The 19505-nt window shown below is 44.2% G+C and overlaps 3 long non-coding RNA genes across 5 annotated transcripts in view; 2 read left to right on the top strand and 1 right to left on the bottom strand.

Moving 5' to 3' along the window:
• Positions 1–478: 478 nt before the first annotated feature.
• On the top strand, positions 479–16911 carry LOC107971901 (uncharacterized). 3 transcript variants are annotated; one of them, XR_010149236.1, is made up of 3 exons: positions 479–703; positions 11871–11993; positions 12548–13619. It is a non-coding gene; the product is annotated as an uncharacterized LOC107971901 (long non-coding RNA). The 3 variants fall into 3 exon arrangements; XR_010149235.1 differs by lacking the exons at positions 479–703; positions 12548–13619 and adding exons at positions 1801–2812; positions 16256–16684; XR_010149237.1 differs by lacking the exons at positions 479–703; positions 12548–13619 and adding exons at positions 3671–3942; positions 16256–16911.
• LOC112208149 (uncharacterized) overlaps positions 2857–19505 on the bottom strand; it is a 127952-nt gene continuing 111303 nt past the window's right edge. The window contains exon 3 of the long non-coding RNA XR_010149233.1: positions 2857–3735. This is a non-coding gene — a long non-coding RNA (uncharacterized LOC112208149). The remainder of the gene's footprint in view (positions 3736–19505) is intronic.
• Positions 4282–10436, top strand: LOC134807849 (uncharacterized). The gene is made up of 3 exons (XR_010149234.1): positions 4282–4595; positions 8450–8562; positions 9332–10436. It is a non-coding gene; the product is annotated as an uncharacterized LOC134807849 (long non-coding RNA).

Genomic DNA, 19505 nt, shown 5'->3' with positions numbered 1-19505 from the left:
TTCCGGAATACACAGCCTGATCACAGTGTGTTATTCTGATTTAAAATTTCACTGTATGGTGATTTGTTAAACTGTTTAGCTATTTTTACATTTCTTGGGAAATTTTGGAAAATTTCCCCCAAAAAACAACTTTTTGGGGAAAAATTAAATGATAATTCTTTCTTGTAGTGAACTCCAGGTTTCAGCATCCATGCTATTCTCTCCCCAAAAGATTAGGCGAGAATCCTTTCCTCTTTTCCTATCCTGGGAAGATGAGATGTGAGTTGAGCCCTATTTCTTTTACACACTTAGAACGGTTTTTCATGAAAGCCATTTAGACCTGGATTTTCTTTACCGCTAAGCTTCTAATTATGTTTTGCTTATAATTTACATTATTTTAAATTAACAAATCATAATTGTATGATATTTATGGAGCACAATGCAATGCTATGACGTATGTTTTCAGTGTAGAAGGATTAACTCAAGCCAATCACACACTGCGCCTCACATACTTGCTGTTTTGGGGCCATAGATTTGAAATGTGTCCTCTTAGTGCCTGTGACATGCACGTGCGTCATTGCTGTGCAGGAGGCTGAGGAATGGGGGGCCAGGGAGTGGGGAGCTGCAGTCACAGGACCCAAAGTGTCAGGTGCATGGAGGAATGAGCTTTTTATTTATTCATGACTTTCATGTCCCCATGCAGCAGTCACAGAAAAAAAAACATGTAAGTAAGAAAAATTTTGAATGTAAACTAGAGAGTAGTTAGTGGCCCTATTGTAGACTAAATAATGGCCTCCTACAGATACCCATGTTGCAGTCGGCGGAGCCTGTGAATGTCCCTTCCACGGACCCTGCAGGTGGGCCAGCGAAGGGCCTGAAGATGGGAGCTGACTGTCCTGGGGGGTCCACTGGAATCGCAGAGGGCCTCGTCAGAGGGAGGCAGAAATCGGAGTGAACCAGCCGCAAGCCAAGCACGGCGGGCACCAGGAAAGCTGGAGAGGCAGCGAGGATCTTCCCTCAGAGCCTGGCGAGGGAACGCGGCCGAGCCAGGAGAGCTGGAGAGGCAGCGAGGATCTTCCCTTAGAGCCTAGCGAGGGGGCGTGGCCAAGCCAGGAGGGCTGGAGAGGCAGCGAGGATCTTGTCTCAGAGCCTGGCGAGGGGGCGCGACCCAGCCAGGAGAGCTGGAGAGGCAGCGAGGATCTTCCCTCAGAGCCTGGCGAGGGGGCGCGGCCCAGCCAGGAGGGCTGGAGAGGCAGCGAGGATCTTCCCTCAGAGCCTGGCGAGGGGGCGCGGCCCAGCCAGGAGAGCTGGAGAGGCAGCGAGGATCTTCCCTCAGAGCCTGGCGAGGGGGCGCGGCCCAGCCAGGAGAGCTGGAGAGGCAGCGAGGATCTTCCCTCAGAGCCTAGCTAGGAGGCGCGGCCCAGCCAGGAGAGCTGGAGAGACAGCGAGGATCTTCCGTTAGAGCCTAGCGAGGGGGCGTGGCCCAGCCAGGAGGGCTGGAGAGGCAGCGAGGATCGTCCCTCAGAGCCTGGCGAGTGAGCGCGGCCCAGCCAGGAGAGCTGGAGAGGCCCGGAGGATCTTCCCTCAGAGCCTAGCGAGGGGGCGCGGCCCAGCCAGGAGAGCTGGAGAGGCCCGGAAGATCTTCCCTCAGAGCCTAGCGAGGGGGCGCGGCCCAGCCAGGAGAGCTGGAGAGGCCCGGAGGATCTTCCCTCAGAGCCTAGCGAGGGAGCGCGGCCCAGCCAGGAGAGCTGGAGAGGCAGCGAGGATCTTGGGTTAGAGCCTAGCGAGGGGGCGTGGCCCAGCCAGGAGGGCGGGCGAGGCAGTGAAGATCTTCCCTCAGAGCCTGGCGAGGGGGCGGGGCCCAGCCAGGAGAGCTGGAGAGGCAGTGAGGGTCTTCCCTCAGAGCCTGGCGAGGGGGCGCGGCCCAGCCAGGAGGGCTGGAGAGGCAGCCAGGACCTTCCCTCAGAGCCTGGCGAGGGAGCGCGGCCCAGCCAGGAGAGCTGGAGAGGCCCGGAGGATCTTCCTTCAGAGCCTAGCGAGGGGGCGCGACCCAGCCAGGAGAGCTGGAGAGGCAGCGAGGATCTTCCGTTAGAGCCTGGCGAGGGGGCGGGGCCCAGCCAGGACAGCTGGAGAGGCAGCGAAGATCTTCCCTCAGAGCCTAGCTAGGGGGCGCGGCCCAGCCAGGAGAGCTGGAGAGGCAGCGAGGATCTTCCCTCAGAGCCTAGCGAGGGGACGTGGCCCAGCCAGGAGGGCTGGAGAGGCCCGGAGGATCTTCCCTCAGAGCCTAGCGAGGGGGCGCGACCCAGCCAGTAGAGCTGGAGAGGCCCGGAGGATCTTCCTTCAGAGCCTAGCGAGGGGGCGCGGCCCAGCCAGGAGAGCTGGAGAGGCCCGGAGGATCTTCCTTCAGAGCCTAGCGAGGGGGCGCGACCCAGCCAGGAGAGCTGGAGAGGCAGCGAGGATCTTGGGTTAGAGCCTAGCGAGGGGGCGTGGCCCAGCCAGGAGGGCGGGCGAGGCAGTGAAGATCTTCCCTCAGAGCCTGGCGAGGGAGCGCGGCCCAACCAGGAGAGCTGGAGAGGCAGCCAGGATCTTCCCTTAGAGCCCGGCGAGCGGGCGGGGCCCTGCCTACACCCCGACTTCATCCCAGTGAAGGACGTCGGACTTCTGGCCTCCAGAGCTGTGAGAAAATACATTTGAGATGTTTAAGCCGCCCAATGTCTGGTCATTTGTTACAAAAGATATGGAAAATCAACGCACCAGTAACTGGAGAAAATTGATCACGACTGAAAGGCAGTGGGCAAAACGTACTGTTGTAGGTCAGCCCAGACCAGAAACTGTAAGTCTATCAAACAGGCGGAGAAAAGCGGCCACCGTTTTATTCCTCAAGAATTGCACAGTGTTTATTTAAGTCAGCAACCCTGTGGAGCAGATTTAAATTTTATACAATTTCTAGACATACGGCATGCACCCACACGTGTATAATCATCATGCATGCATTATGTATGCATATGTGTGGAGGGACATATGCCAGTGTACGTGTGGGTGGGTACAATGAGAAAAGATACAGGGTCTTTAATTATGGAATTATCCAAGTTTCTATTCTTCTCAGAAATCACCATAATGTTTTGGGAATTCTCCCAGACTGCTTCTTGCATTGAAAGTTGTTCAAAATTCTGTTAGAAATTCTCTATATTTTGTCTAAAAATATGCTTCCCATATTGATGTGATACAAGTGAGGAAGAAATTACAAAATATTCACCGAGTAAAATAGCAATTTAAATGCATTGAATTAAATTGAGGACCTGAAAACCTAAACACAATTTTTCCATTGCTTGGTTTATGTGAAACTGGACCTGGAGGTTTTTGTTTTGTTTTTTCCTTCCCCGCCAGAGGAGGAGAGGGGTCAGCTTGGCGCATTGGAAAAGTGTTGTAAAATTATGTCTTAATGGTTTCTGTCAGATTTGGAAAGAATCATTGGCAGTCTAGGGAAAAGTGGATTTACATAAGGTACTGAAATTACCAGGTGATAGAGAAGATGTTTAAATTTGTGGGCCCTCACTCTGAGTTGAGGAAGGGGCCCCTGGTGTTTTTACGACGCACACTTTCTTACTGCTGTATCTGCTGTGGAATCCAGTGAGATTCTAAGTAGTCGTATTTAATTGTGAGTCAATAGTGACTTGCTGGGTGCGGTGGCGACTCCCATGGCGGATGGCTGGGTCGAGAGCACATCTTTATTTTCTCTCTAGATCATTCTTCTTCCTATTTTGATTTGAGAAAGGGAACGTGAGAATTAGGGCAACCAGAGTGTTTTCCCAGTAAGTGTTGAGGCAGGCGTTTGCAAGGAGCAGTATTGGAAGCGTTTCCGGAGTTTTCCAGTGTGTTCGGGTTTCACCTGCATGTCAGGGTTCGTCACCGTCACAGGAACCCTGGGTCATTTTTGCCAACTCAGTAGAACTGGGCTAAAATGTAAGAGAAGTAACTTTTATTTTGAGAACATGCTCAAAAGTCTAACAAAATGCACACAGGGGATACAGAAAATAGAATGTGGCAAGGTGGGAGTCTGTGGAGGGAGTGGTGAGTAAATTGTAATCCGTCTTGGAGACCGTTTCCAAGTTTACACTACGTGAAGCGGACGGGGTTTGTGATGCACACAGGGCACAGCCCCCAAGCCCGGGTTCTCCATCGTTTAGTGGGAATGCAGCCCCTGTGTGGTTTCAAGAATGGACATCTGAGTTCTGGCCTGTGTCCATTTCAACATATTCACTGTTTGAAAGTGGATATTCAGTTTGACTCGTTTGATTTCAGAAGCACTGAGAACTGAACTTAGAATAGAAGAGCACTCTAAATAGAGAGAAGAGAGGAGATTGTTGAGGCAGATGGAAAGCATCACAGGAGAAGTGTGTGGCCCTCGCCTGTGGAGGTGAAGCTCCAGCAAGGCTCCATCTTGAGTTTTTTAAAATTTTGAGTAGTAAAGTGATTCACTAGATGGATTGCTAAAAGCAGTTCCCATTTTATGTTTTCTTTCTTTGGTATTCCCAAAATGCAAAAAAAGTATGTCTTAGGGCCGATATCCCCTTTTGAAATTACATCGTTAGGATTTCTGCCATCTTTGGAACCAGGTAAATATTTAATCCAGAGGTGTATCATGAAACACAGGACACTGACTGAAGGAGAAAAGAGGTGTTTTCTGGGAAACAATTTTATGCAGCTAACTTTAAAGAAAGTCAGTACTTAGAAGTAAAGGAATAGTCCTTAGACAACACATCACAACTATAATCTATAAAACAATAAGCCTATAAATTAGACTCCACCAAAATTAGAAATATTTATTCTGTAAAATGCCTTATTAAAAGAACAAAAATAAGATCTACAGATGGGGGAAAATACTTGCATATAACACATCTGAATGAGGGCTTATCTGTGAAATATATAAAGAACTCTTAAGATGCAACAGTAAAATATAACAATCTAACTAGAAAATGGGCAAAAGATTTGGAGAGATATTCCTACACAATTAATATGGGAATGGCAAACACATGAAATGACTGCATTGTTACCCACTAAGAAAATGCAAATTAAAGTCATAGTGGGGTGTCACTGTATGCTTGTTAAAACAGCTCAAATAAAAAGAAAGACACATAGGTCCTGGTGAGAATGTGGATAAACCAGATCTCTCTTACACTGCTGGCAAGAATGCAAAATGATGCAGCCACTATAATGAACAATTTGGCAGATAACATAATTATTTGAAAAGAAAAGACAGAAAATAGAGGTAGACAAAAAGCATTATTATAGATAAAGAATGCCAGTACATACTAGTAAACATGAGACCCACTAGGAATGATAAACAATTCTAAATATTTTCTCATCTAATAATATCACCTCAGTATGTTTAAAGCCCACAGATTGATAGAATTCCATGGTTATATTAATCAATTGTCACATTGGGGAGATTTAAATATCCCTCAATTTTGATAATAAAAGATAGTCAAAAATACAAGACTTAAACAAGGCAATTAAAACTTTGATTTATTGGGCATACACATCCAAATTAGAGAATTGATTTTCTAAAATCCTTAAGAATACTATACAAAATTCACTATGTATTTTGCTATAAAACAAGATTAAAAGGATGTTTCTGACAAAGTGTACTTAAAGGACAATAACTTAAGATAAATGAAACCTCCTATTTGGCAATTAAAATAAACTCTTCTACACATTAATCAATCATAAGATAGACACAATGGAAAATTTTAAGATGTAAGATTTGTCTAGCAATGAAAATACTATGTATCAAAAGCTGTTATATTTAGCAAAAGCATTATTTCAAGTAAAATGTATAATTTTAAGCATTAAATGCTGATGCCAAAAAAAAAAAAAAGACAAAGACTGGAGATTGGTAAACTAAGCATCCAAAGGGTGACATTTGAAAGAATCACAGAAGCACAGAATATATACTAAGTAACAACTATGGGATATGCCATGACAGCATTTTTAACCAGTTTGACAATCTGCTTCATGATTGGCATGTTTAGACATTTTCATTTAATCACTTAGAGGGTTTGATTTTTTCCATCAGCAAATTTCATCCACAAATATCATTTCCTTTGTTTTCTATTTACTTCAGTTGTTCTTCATGATTCTTTCCTCTTTTCCGCATTCTTTTGGATTGAACGTTTTAATGGTTTTATTGTGTCATTTTTGTTGACTTATCAGTAACCCTTTCCTTCCATGTGTAACCACACTGGGATCTATGACTTTCCATGGGCAGCCATCAGGTGACCTTCGATGAATTCCCTCTTGGATGGGAGGGTCATGGTCGCCCTCTTCCCTTCTCACCTCCGGGATGGGAAGATCATGGTTGCACTCTTCCCTTCTCGCCTCCTTGTGTGGAACTTACACAACCATTGTGGATTAATTTACATACCCACCAACAGTGTAAAAGTGTTCCTATTTCTCCACATCCTCTCCAGCATCTGTTGTTTCCTGACTTTTTAATGATCGCCATTCTAACTGGCGTGAGATGGTGTCTCATTGTGGTTTTGATTTGCATTTCTCTAATGACCAGTGATGAGCTTTTTTTCATATGTTTGTTGGCTGCATAAATGTCTTCTTTTGAAAAGTGTCTGTTCATATCCTTTGCCCACTTTTTGATGGGGTTGTTTGATTTTTTCTTGTAAATTTGTTTAAGTTCCTTGTAGATTCTGGATATTGGCCCTTTGTCAGATGGATAGATTGCAAAAATTTTCTCCCATTCTGTAGGTTACCTGTTCACTGTGATGATAGTTTCTTTTGCTGTGCAGAAGCTCTTTAGTTTAATTAGATCCCATTGGTCAATTTTGGCTTTTATTGCAATTGCTTTTGGTGTTTTAGTCATGAAGTCTTTGTCCATGACTCTGTCCTAAGTGGTATTGCCTAGGTTTTCTTCTAAGGTTTTTATGGTTTTAGGTCTTAGGCTTAAATCTTTAATCCACCGTGAGTTAATTTTTGTATAAGGTGTAAGGAAGGGGTCCAGTTTCAGTTTTCCGCATATGGCTAGCCAGTTTTCCCAACACCATTTATTAAATAGGGGATCCTTTCTCCATTGCTTGTTTTTGTCAGGTTTATCAAAGATCAGATGGCTGTAGATGTGTGGTGTTATTTCTGAGGCCTCTGTTCTATTCCATTGGTCTATATATCTGTTTTGGTACCAGTACCATGCTGTTTTGGTTACTGTAGCCTTGTAGTATAGTTTGAAGTCTGGTAGCATGATGCCTCCAGCTTTGTTCTTTTTGCTTAGGATTGTCTTGGCTATATGGTCTCTGTTTTGGTAATTTGGAACATTTTTCTCCAAGCATCTGCTTTCAGCATCTTTCTCCATCTTTATGGATGACAATTACCAATATATCAGGTTGCTTGGACTTGTCCACAGATCATGATGCTCTTTTCTTTCTTTCTGTTTCTCTCTCCTATAGCATCTTTTTTTTCTATGTACATTGACTGTGTGTACTTTGTATTTCATTGTGGTTAGTTTCTTTTGCTGTGTCTCCAACTTCATGCCTATATGCTTCTGCAATGTGTAATCTGTTGTTCCTCCCATCCACTGTAGTTTTCATTTTAAACGTTGTAGCTTTTTTCCTCTAGAAGTTGGGTTTGAGTCTTTTATATATCATGAGTGTCTCTACTTAACTTTTGGACATACCTAATTCAGGTATAGTAATTTATAAATGTATTTGATAATTATATATCTGTGTAAATCCCGGGTCAGTTTTTATGAATTAAATTTTTTCATCATCATATTATCACGTTATTTAGAGATTTTAACTTTAATATTCCTGACTTCTTTTATTATGGGGTTTCTTGTATGCTTCATGAGTTAGAGCATCCTTCAGAAATCTTAAAAACTAATCAATGCATAAAAACTACCGGTGGAACAAAAAGGTTCAGCCACAGAAAACCACAGCATCATTTTGGTTTTAATATTTTTTTCACCCCCCTCCCCCCGCCCCACCACCAACAAATGTTATGTTTTGCGTTTTGGAAAATTTGTTTCTTAATTATAAAAACACACAATTTATTTTTCACATTAAAAAATTACATTGTTTAATGACAGAAACTCATGAATCCACAGTCACTCGGGGTCTGTCTGCTGGGCTCCACCAGCAGCAGGTGCACGCTCCCTGTGTGAGGATTCTGAGGTCCTCACATAGGGCAGGACACAAAGGTGAAGATGTGCTCTGTTCTACCTGCTTTGGTAGAAGTGGCATAGCTTTTCCCCTTGCAGTCTATCGGCCAGAAATGGCCACGTGGCCTCACCCACAGCAAGGGAGGCTGAGTGTATGGGGAACAATGTGGGGTGTTGTCGTCACAGCAGCTCCGCGGACAACACCTTCAGATCCTCAGGAGAAAGGAGCGATGCCGTAGTCATTAACTCATCTGTTTTCTCAACCTCAGCTCTAATCCATCAGGACATCCTATTGCCTCTACCTTTCAGATGTACCCAAACTTCAGCCACCCCTCATGACCTCAGCCACTCTGGCCTGCGTCACAATAATCTCCATCTGGACTCCTGACGAATGTGCAGACTCCCTTCTCAACACTGGCCAGGTAGCTGCTGTGTCAGGCCAGACCCCTTCTCTACTCAAACCCTGCAGCATTTCCCTAGTTAAAGCAGATTGCCAAGGCTCTCCCAGAGCTGGGTCATGACCTGTAGAGATGGCATCTGAGCAAATTCTGATACTTAAAAAAAATTTTATTCTCCTTGTTTTCATTCCACTTCAACCAAGCAACTTCACTGAGCATGCAGGACACAGGTCAGAGCCTTACCCTGTCTGTGCCTTTCTCTGGAATGTTCCTTTCCCAGGCAGCTCATGTCCACATCTGAGTGTAATGGAGGCTCAGACGTCACCTCCACAGGGATGCCCACCCTGACTGCACACTTAGCCTCGCAGCCTTGCTCACGACTGTGTCCAGGATCCCTTATTCTTACATACATAGTAACTTTTATCATTTAACTCCTACTCCACTTATTTATTGCAATTTTTATTGTTACTGACCTGTTTTATTACCCATCAGATTGTAAGTTCTACAGACACAGGGGAATTTGTCAGTAAGTTTATTATTGAATTCCAATCACTGGAATAAGACCTGGAAATACTTGGTACTTAATATATATTCACTGAATGAATAAATCTCTGAGAAAAAATAGGGCAGTTCTGTTTCCTGATTCCATGTAGAGAATGCTACCCAAGGCACCCATTAATCATCGAGATAAAAAGTTCAGACTCCCCTGAAGTTTTCGCGTATAGTTTACCTTTATAATTTGCTTCATTTTCAAGGCTGCCTTCACCCTTCATTTATTCTGATTTTTCCTTAGGAAAAGAGATCATGGGAAGGCATATCAGGGACGGAGCCCACGCTTCAGGGCCATTCTGCTGGGCTTTCCTACAGTGACCTCACCATCACCACCACCAACGACACTACAGCCCTGACCTCACCATCACCACCACCAATGACAACACTACAGCCCTGACCTCACCATCACCACCAACAACAACGACATCACAGCCCCGACCTCACCATCACCACCACCAATGACAACGACATCACAGCCCCGACCTCATCATCACCACCACCAATGACAACGACATCACAGCCCTGACCTCACCATCACCACCACCAACGACAATGACATCACAGCTCCGACCTCACGATCACCACCACCAATGACGATGCTACAGCCCCGACCTCACCATCGCCACCACCAATGACAATGACATCACAGCCCCGACCTCACCATCACCACCAATGACAATGACATCACAGCCCTGACCTCACCATCACCACCACCAATGACAATGACATCACAGCCCCGACATCACCATCACCACCAATGATGACGCTACAGCCCTGACCTCACCATCACCACCACCAACGACAACGACATCACAGCTCCGACCTCACGATCACCACCACCAATGACGATGCTACAGCCCTGACCTCACCATCACCACCACCAATGATGACACTATAGCCCTGACCTTACCATCACCACCGCCAATGACAATGACATCCCAGCCCCGACCTCACCATCACCACCACCAATGACAATGACATCACAGCCCCGACCTCACCATCACCACCACCAATGACGATGCTACAGCCCCGATCTCACCATCACCACCACCAATGACAACGACATAACAGCCCTGACCTCACCATCACCACCAATGACAACGACATCACAGCCCCGACCTCACCATCACCACCAATGACAATGACATCACAGCCCCGACCTCACCATCACTACCACCAATGACAACGACATCACAGCCCCAACCTCACCATTACCACCACCAACAACAATGACATCATGGCCCACAGGTGGCCAAACCCTTCAATCACCTGCAAACCAGTGACCCTCACTTTTGCTTCTGAGACTTATAAAAGCAAAAACAAAAAAACAGATTCTCAAACCCAAACCGTGGCAATTCTGGTTCAGCAGGTGTTAGTTGAGACCAGGCACTTTCATTTAAAATCACTACAGAAGTGTTTTTATGCACATCCAAAATTGAGAACCCCTGTGACAGCTCCTTAATATTCCCAAAGGGTTATTTAAGACTTACACATCTTTAAATGTGTGAGTACACAATGGTCGATGATCCTGCAATTCTCATTTATAAAAAGATGGCAGTCGTATCCAACTCCCGAGACGGTGAACCCGCACCATTTCCATGCGCGCTCTGTGCACAGGGCTGGCCTCACGTTGGCCAGCGACTCCCTCCCGGCGAGTCAGTTCTCAACTTGCTTCAGCAGAGGTGCATATGGTAGGGAGTGGCCCAACCTTTGGGATGGCCAGAGATCATCAGACCTGTGGGTCCATGTGCCGTTTGCTGTCATAAGTTCCTGTCATAATTCCCTGTGTGCCCATTTTGTTGGATGTGTTCACACTGTATTTTAGTTGCCAATGACTATATTTCAGTGTGTCTACATAGAGGGCTGTGCTCTGTATTTCAGCATGTCCGCATGGAGAGCTGTGTGTGTTTCTATATTTCAGTGTGTCTGCATAGAGGCCTGTGGGTGTCTTCATATTTCAGTGTGTCTGCATAGAGGGCCGAGCTCCGTATGTCAGCGTGTCTGCATAGAGGCCTGTGGGTGTCTTCATATTTCAGTGTGTCTGCATAGAGGGCTGAGCTCCGTATGTCAGCGTGTCTGCATAGAGGCTGTGTGTGTCCCCTTAATCTTTGTTACTCTAGTTTTCAGATATTGTCTGGAACTGGAGAAGCCCCACATTTTATGATGGATAAATAAATAAAGGTTAAACGCAGGGCTGCGGAGCTCCGTTGCCTTCCTCGTAATTCTGCGAGACTCTGCGATATACTTTTCAGGGAGCATCACATTAGCTGTCACACACTGAGTGTCAACCAAAGCCACGCAAGGTGGCCTAAAATTAACGAGCTCGTTATGGAGGAGCCTCCACTAACTAAGTCAACAAATGCAAACTGGTTTGGTAACCTTCTGTAAAGAAAAGATCCATCATTGGTTAATATTTATTGTATAGATTATGGCAAAATTTAAAAAATAAACAGTATTTACTGAAATTTTATACATTGTATTTGTTCACTCATGATTTCAACATTTATTATCTCTTGTGCTCCAGACACCAGGCTGGTGACACCAGGGTCCAGATCACACTTTCCCTGTCCTCGCACTGGGGGGAAAGAGGAATAAATACCTTTATCTAAAACATAGTTACAAATAATAGCAAATCCTTTGAAAGGAACAAAACAGAATGAGATGGGTGTCTTACATCTGATGTGGGTGGGACAAGTCCTCTCTCAGGAGGAAATATTTTGGGCCAACTCTTCCTTGCCTTGGCAAATATGACTTAGTGAAGTAATGGATTTTTCATGCAGGGTGTTGAAAGGCTCAGGGTGCTCGCCCACATCAGTGAGGGAGGTGCAGCTGATGAAGGAAGTGCTGGGTGCAGAAGGGGATGCTCTGAAAAGGTGGCTTCTGTTTGCAGTTTCAAAGCTCAGGTAATTTTCTTGTGCTTTATCTACTTATGCCTAAATTCAGAGGAAGGATAAAGAAAAAACAAACAATAATATTGAATTCTACTTCGGGTGAGACATTGTGCTTGTTGCTTTTATGTCTGTCATCTACTTAGATCATAAAAACCCCGTGTGGTCTGACACATTATTTCTAGTTTACAGGTGAATAAATTAAATTCATAGACTAATATTACCTGAGTCCTAGAGATGGGCTTTAACTCAGGTATTGCTGACATCTAGATCAGTGCAGTAGAACTTTAGTTAATTCCAGTTATAAAATAGCTATTAATTAGGGTTTTCATTGGCTTAAATGTTTAAAACTGAGTTGTCACCTGTTTATTTTATTTTATTTTATTTTATTTTTGAGACAGGGCCTTTCTCTGTTGCCCAGGCTGGAGTGCAGTGGCGTGATAGCAGCTCTCTGCAGCCTCAAACTCTTGGGCTGAAAAGATATTCCCATCTCAGCTTCCTGAGTAGCTGAGACTACAAGTACACATCACCACACTTGGCTAATTCTTTTTTTTCTTTTTCTGAGACAGAGTCCTGCTCTGATGCCCAGGCTAGAATACAGTGGCACGATCTCAGCTCACTCCAGTCTCCGCCATCCCAGGTTCAAGTGATTCTCCTGCCTCAGCTTCCCGAGTAGCTGGAATTACAGGTGCCCGCCACCACACCCAACTAATTTTTGTAGAGACAGGGTTTCACCATCTTGGCCAGGCTGGTCTTGAACTCCTGACCTCGTGATCCACCTGCCTCTGCCTCCCAAAGTGCTGGGATTACAAGTGTGAGCCACCACGCCTGGCTGGATAATTTTTTATATACGTTTTGTAGAGACAGTGCCTTGCTATGTTGCCCAGGCTGATCTTGAACTCCTGGCCTCAAGCAATCCTCTCCCTTCAGCCTCCAAAAGCCCTGAGATTACGGGCCTGAGCCACCATGCCCGGCCAGTTTTGTTTTTTATCTTAAATGTGTATTTGTGAATTATTTTGCAATGGTTGGCGGGCTCACAGACCCTGAAAAGGCTTGTACTTTTGGTAGAAAGGCATGAGCAACACACAAAAATATCTGCAAACAGACATGGCTTTTTTCCTCAACATGTTCTAAATCATTTGAAAACTTTTAATTTTCAAAATTAAAGGCCTGAGTAAAATTCCAGCTGACAAATCCACCTCTTATTCTCCCTTGGTAATTAATCGTGAGATGGTAAACACAGAAGACCTTCAGTGAAGTTGAAGCCTTTACTGTACGAAGGTTCTAGTGAGGGGAGTGCAAAGTGTGGCCGCAGGACAGACACCTGCTCTGATGACCACGGAACATGGCGTGGTGGAGTCAGTGTGTGGAAACTCAGCAATGGTGTGAGTCTCGCGTGGAGCTGCCGACCCATCGCTTCCTCATGGGAAAGATTTTTCCACTTGGGCTCCACTTATCACACTCAAGAAACACTGGATATTCTGGGAAACTCTTGGAGGGCAGGCAAAAACCATCCTCCCTCAGACATGGAGCATTGACTAAGCTGCTTGTACCTGGGCAGTGTCTGTTTTAAGTATTAACTAAAAATCATTTCCAAGGGAAGCAACATAGGAAACAGGAATTAAAAATGCAAATGCTGAATGCTGTGTGTGTGCACATTTGAAGGGGCCAGACCACTCTCCACTTTGATTTATGCGTAAACGCAACTATCCCTCCCTGTACTCATCCCTTAAGCCCACATGACCGCTGAACAATGACCCCAGTCAAATCTCAGCCACTCCTCTTTCCTCACTCAAAAGCCACCATGGCCGAGTTCCTCGGGTCTAGCTGCTGCTCTGGGCTTCCGATGGCCTTGAAACCCCATGTTTGTCCCTGTGCTTCTGTCAAGTCATTTTTCCACAGGGTTCTGGGGCCACAGGTGAAGGGTGAGGCATCTGCAGGTGTTGAGGTGCCTGCAGGGACCTCTCAGGGGATGCCTGCTGGTGTCTGCGTGGCGTGAACACTGTTCTATTTGGACCCAGCCTGGGAACCACCTTAGGCCACTTACCTGTCCTCATCTACAACAGGGACTTTTAATATCTGGGATAGAAATGCTTTTGTTCTGTAGGTTTTGTTTATGGTGTTACGATTATATGTTTATTATCCATTAATTTATTTATTCAAAATATCATTGAGCAAATATTTGCTTCCAAATATTCCATTAGATATTTCATATATATTCTATTATTTAATTCTCATAATATTATGGGATGGTGAGAACGTGCAAAAATGGAGGTTGGAAGTAGCGAGTCGCCCAGTCACACCCGACTCCTAAGGAAGAGAATTTAGATTGAATCTGGGTCTTCTGATGAAAAATCTACTTTCTCCTATTCATATTGTTGCCATTTTATGGCATATTATGTTTTTATAATCCTAACAATTTAATAACATATAAAACCTGACACACAACAGCAGGCACGAGGGTAACATAGCAGATCCCGGTAGCACCATCATGGTTCCACGTCAGCCGTCCCCCAGAGGCTGCAAACTCCAGTTTTAAGACAGAATGTTTTTTCCTGCTCCTCTATCCCAGTACGTGAAATTCCTACATGGCGATCTACACCCTATGTCTCCCTCCTGAAGGTGTCATGATCCACGCCGACCCTGGGTAACCCTGGGTAGAGGCTGAGTGAGTTCCAGTGGTGACTGAGAGAAAATCTCCCTGTGATGGGAACTCGGCTTCAGACTTACTTGTTCCAGAGAAAATAATGTGACTCTTCGTGTCTTCCTGAGTTTATCTGTGAAACTGGCCAGTGTTTACTGAGTGTAGCACATGCAACCTGCACTTCTGGGCGCTGGAGACACGGGTGAGCACGTGACAAGCACACGCCCGCTCTGACCCACCGCGGGGTGGGACACACCTGTGCTGCCACTCAGAGTCATCATGATGAAGAAAATGCCAGAGAATTTTGTCTGCCCTTAATTTCTTATTAAATCACCCTAAAGGTGGGCGTCCCCAGATCTTTTGGAAGACATCCATGTTCTCCAGGTAGAAGCCTCTGTTCTGTTTGGTCAGGAAGAGGTGTCCTGCTCTGGCCGTTCCAATATTCAGGAAACAGGTTCCTGTGTTGGGCTTCTCTCCCTTCCGTTTTTAGCCTTCTTTGCTACTACTCATCACCTCGGGCCAGGTTAGTACTTCCCTTCTCCATAAAGACATTCTTAGGGCATCTGCCTCGATGACACTCTCCCTTCCATGAGCATCTATTGCTCAGACATCTTTTCAGCAATACTAGAGTCTGGCCATCATACCAAATGCTAGGAGAAACTTAATACCCACATTTAAGAAGTTCACCATCAAATGTGGAAAACAAATGTTTAGACACATAATCTGCTATGGACATTTCATTGAAAGTGGATCCAAGGTGAAGAGGGAGAAAGAGGAAGTCCACCCTGTCCATCCAAAAGGAGCTGACGGAAGGCTAAGTGAACACCACCTGAGTTCTGAAGGAAGCGCGGGATGCACCTGCAGGAGGCGGCTGGAGAGGGGCGCACAGGCTCCACATGGATCCGCTTGGTCCCACGGGTGCTGCCAGTGAGGCCAGCTGTAGCCAGGGGTAATCTGATGTCATTGCCCTTGTTCAAGACAAAGCAATGATGAGGTTGGCATTTAATGTCATCAATAGCAATTAGCTGCATAGGAAATTAATGACCAATTGAATTAATTCAAGCATTAACTCTTTACGAATTCTTCCTCCAAATATTGAGAACGTCTTCACAGAAGTGCTTTTGTGCAGAGTTCACATGGGAAGTTTTAAGGACTTAAGATGAATTCATTGCACTTAACTACTTAGGAAATAACCTGTCTTGTACCTGGTTATGAATATAATGCAGGCAATTCCCAGTAGTCATGATATTTGCTTGCTCTTCTAAAGAAATGTGACCACTGGATCCATAGAAGAAAATGGACTTTCCTGCACTATTTTTATTTTCATATTTAAAATGTGAGAATATTGTATCTAAGCATGACAGAAATTAATTTTTCCTAATAGTTTTGAAATCTAAAGTGAAAACCACAGTCTCATTGCTTGCTATCTTATCTTTCAGGGATTTTATATTAAGTGTTGCTCAACTAATGCATCCTATTACAAAATATGAATTTAAGTTTAGCATGTTCACGGCTTAGTACTTTAAAACCCTATTTTGTTTATATCTGCTTGTTTTCCATATAAAACTTATGAATCTCTTATTTGTTTTTCTGACATTCTAAATACTTATATATTTCTATATTATTTACGCAGATATTTCCTGGGAATAGAAATTCATCTCCTGGAAGTAAACGCAATAGTAAAATCCAAATAAGGAGCTGTGGTATTTGGTGTGACTTAAGAAGTTTTTAAAATCTGGACTTTGCTCTTGTTAGCTCTGTGCACCTGAGAGACTTTGAACATGCATTTTTAAACTGCAGCTTCTCTCTATATAAATGGGCTATATGGGAATTGAACAATGAGATCACATGGACACAGGAAGGGGAATATCACACTCTGGGGACTGTGGTGGGGTGGGGGGAGGGGGGAGGGATAGCATTGGGAGATATACCTAATGCTAGATGACGAGTTAGTGGGTGCAGTGCACCAGCATGGCACATGTATACATATGTAACTAACCTGCACAATGTGCACATGTACCCTAAAACTTAAAGTATAATAAAAAAAAAAATCAAAGGTTAGAAAAAAAAAGGTGAAAAAAAAATAAATGGGCTATAATAATATTTAAGCACAGTGTTAAGGATTCAATGGTAAAATCTAGAAGTATATATAATGTCCAGGTGTATGTTCCATAAAACTTAGATACTATAATGACAAATGTGGCATATTTTTAGAAAAGTCAGTGTCTATGTAGCAGCATTGATATCCTGCATTTTCCTCCTTGAATTAAAATAGAAACTACTATGATATTTTCTGTCTACTCAGAGTGCCTAAAAACCAGTACCAGTGCCTGCATGCCAGGCTAAAGCAGGCAGCATCATCACCAGTGCCTACGTACCAGGCTAAAGCAGGCAGCATCATCTTCAAAGTCAAATACTAGTTACTGCTGATCATTCTAGACTGAATTCCACTAAAGCAACTCGCCCAATCAGAGTTTTACAAGAAGATTTAAATATTTTATACCATTTAGAACAGTTCTAAAATCTTCAGATGTTAATAATCTAAAAACCCTCCAGGGGTCTTTTTAAGGCAGGTGACATCTAAGTAGATCTTTAAGGGGAACGATGATAAAAATGAAAGTCGGACATTGACGGGGAGAGAACTGCAGGTTCAAAGACATGAGGCATCATTATAGAGAGCATGCAGAGACCTGCAGACATTTTTCAACTTACTAGGGTTTTAAGAGAGAAGCAACTTGGAGGCATGACTTCTGGAGTGGCATGGCTTAAGAAGGCTGTGGAAACTGTTCTCCCAGAGAGGCATCCATTGTTATGCTGATCAAAATCGGCAAAATCAATCATTCCAAATCACTGGAGATTGATCAAAGGGCTTACAGAACCTGAGAAGAATTTGTTAAACAAAATCTACAGATACTTGGCAAGAATAGTGGGAGGACAGGGCATTCGCTGTAGGAATTCCCTCCATCCATCCACAGTTCTGCAGTAAGGAAGAACCTCTCCAGCAGGCTGGGAAACCGGTGACCATGGGCAGTTCTCATCCTGTTCAGCACCTGGTGGGTAAGAACTGTCCTGAGTGGGTTTGGCAGCCAATGAACATGGGCAGATTTATTCTCCACAGCAGAGTTCCACACAGGCCCACATGGAGCTACTGGCAGTGCTGGGAAGGTGGTGCCTGTCCCGTCTCTAGTTCATGCTACCCAGAGAGGACCCAAAGAGATCAAGAGGAGGAGGGGTCCAGTCCCCCAGCTCTGGGTCCCTAGTGCAGAGGACTCTCTAGGTAAGGTCTCTCATGCCTCAAAGATGAGCAGCACCCTTCCCCTGCCAAGGGACCCAGATTTAATTGGATCAGAGTAGAGCAAGACATACCCCATGATCGTGGAAAACAGTAGGGTGATCCACAAGCAATTTGTGAAGGATGACAGTTGGATGTGATACCAACAGAGGAAGGGAAGCCACATCCTCAGCAGAGGGATCAGGGAAACAGACCATTTCAGAGACAGCCTCGCTGAAACCACAGGGTCCCTGGTGGTCAAGAAGACTGTGCATATGCCCAGAGCTCTGCCCTCTGAGAAGCAGAGGACACAGACTTCACCGAACTAGGCCAGCCAAGACACTGAACAAATGGACAGTCCCGTAAGCAAACTGGGATGGGAGGGATCAGTGTCCAGAGTTGTTATGACATGTTATTCAAAATGCCCAGGTTTCAGCAGAAAGGTATAAGGCATTAAAAAAAATTAAAGTGTAACACAGAAACATAAAAAACAACAGCTAATGCAAATGCCCTGAGAAAGTCCCCCATATTGTACTTAGCAGAGGAATACTTCACAGAATTTATGACAAATATGCTCAAAGAGCTAGAAGAAACTATGATTAAACAACTAAAGTACATAGAAAACCCTAGACTCCATCAAACAATTATTTATAATAATAACTTCAGTATAATTGCAATCTACAAAATCAGCATACAAAATAAAATGCATTTTTATACACTAACAATAAACTCTCTGAAAAAGAAATTAAGAAACAACCCCCACCTCGGCCCATTTAACATAGCACCAACGAACACTTAGGAATAAGTTTAACCAAGGAGGTAAAAGATCAGTACACTGAACAATAAAACATTGATTTAAAAAATGAAGATACAAATAAATAGAAAGATATCCCATGAGTTATGGTCTGAATGTTTGTGGCCCCCTATATTTATGTTGAAATCTTCACCCCCAAAGTCACAGTGTTTGGAGGGGAGGGGCCTTTGGGAGGTGATGAGGTGGTGAGAGAGGAGTCCTCCTGGTTGAGGTTAGTGCCCTACTAAAAAACCTTAGAGAGTTCCCTTCCACCTCCCCACTGTGAGAACACGGTGAGAAAGTGCTATCCAGGAACCAGAAAGTGGGCCCTCCTCAGATAATGAATCTGCTGACACCTTGATCTTGGACTTCCCAGCCTCCAGAACTGTGAGAAATACATTTCTGTGGTTTATAAGCTGCTCAGTTTATGGTATTTTGTTACAGCAGCCAGAACGTATTAAGACATTGTGCTCATGGACTGGAAGAATTAATATTAAATAATTAAAATGTCCATACTACCAAAAGTGATCCACAGATTCAATGTGATCCCTATGAAAACTCCAATGGCATTTTTCACAGAAATAAAACCAAATCCTCAATTTCATATGGGACCAATTAGACAGTAGAACAAGGCTGGAGGGATCACACCTGCCAATTTTAAGTTATATTACAAACCTATGGTAATCAAAACAGCATCATCCTGGAACAAAAACAGACAGGTTTTCTTAGCAGAAATAAAAATGAAACTACCATATAATTTAGCAAACCCACTCTGGGTATTTGTCCAAAGGAAAGAAAATCAGTATGTGAAAGAGGTAT

The sequence above is a fragment of the Pan troglodytes genome, chromosome 12, assembly GCF_028858775.2.
Source record: "Pan troglodytes isolate AG18354 chromosome 12, NHGRI_mPanTro3-v2.0_pri, whole genome shotgun sequence".
In the NCBI taxonomy this organism is placed as follows: Eukaryota; Metazoa; Chordata; class Mammalia; order Primates; family Hominidae; genus Pan; species Pan troglodytes.
Note: the sequence above shows the minus strand (reverse complement) of the source record. Positions and strands in the feature narration are given on the sequence as shown.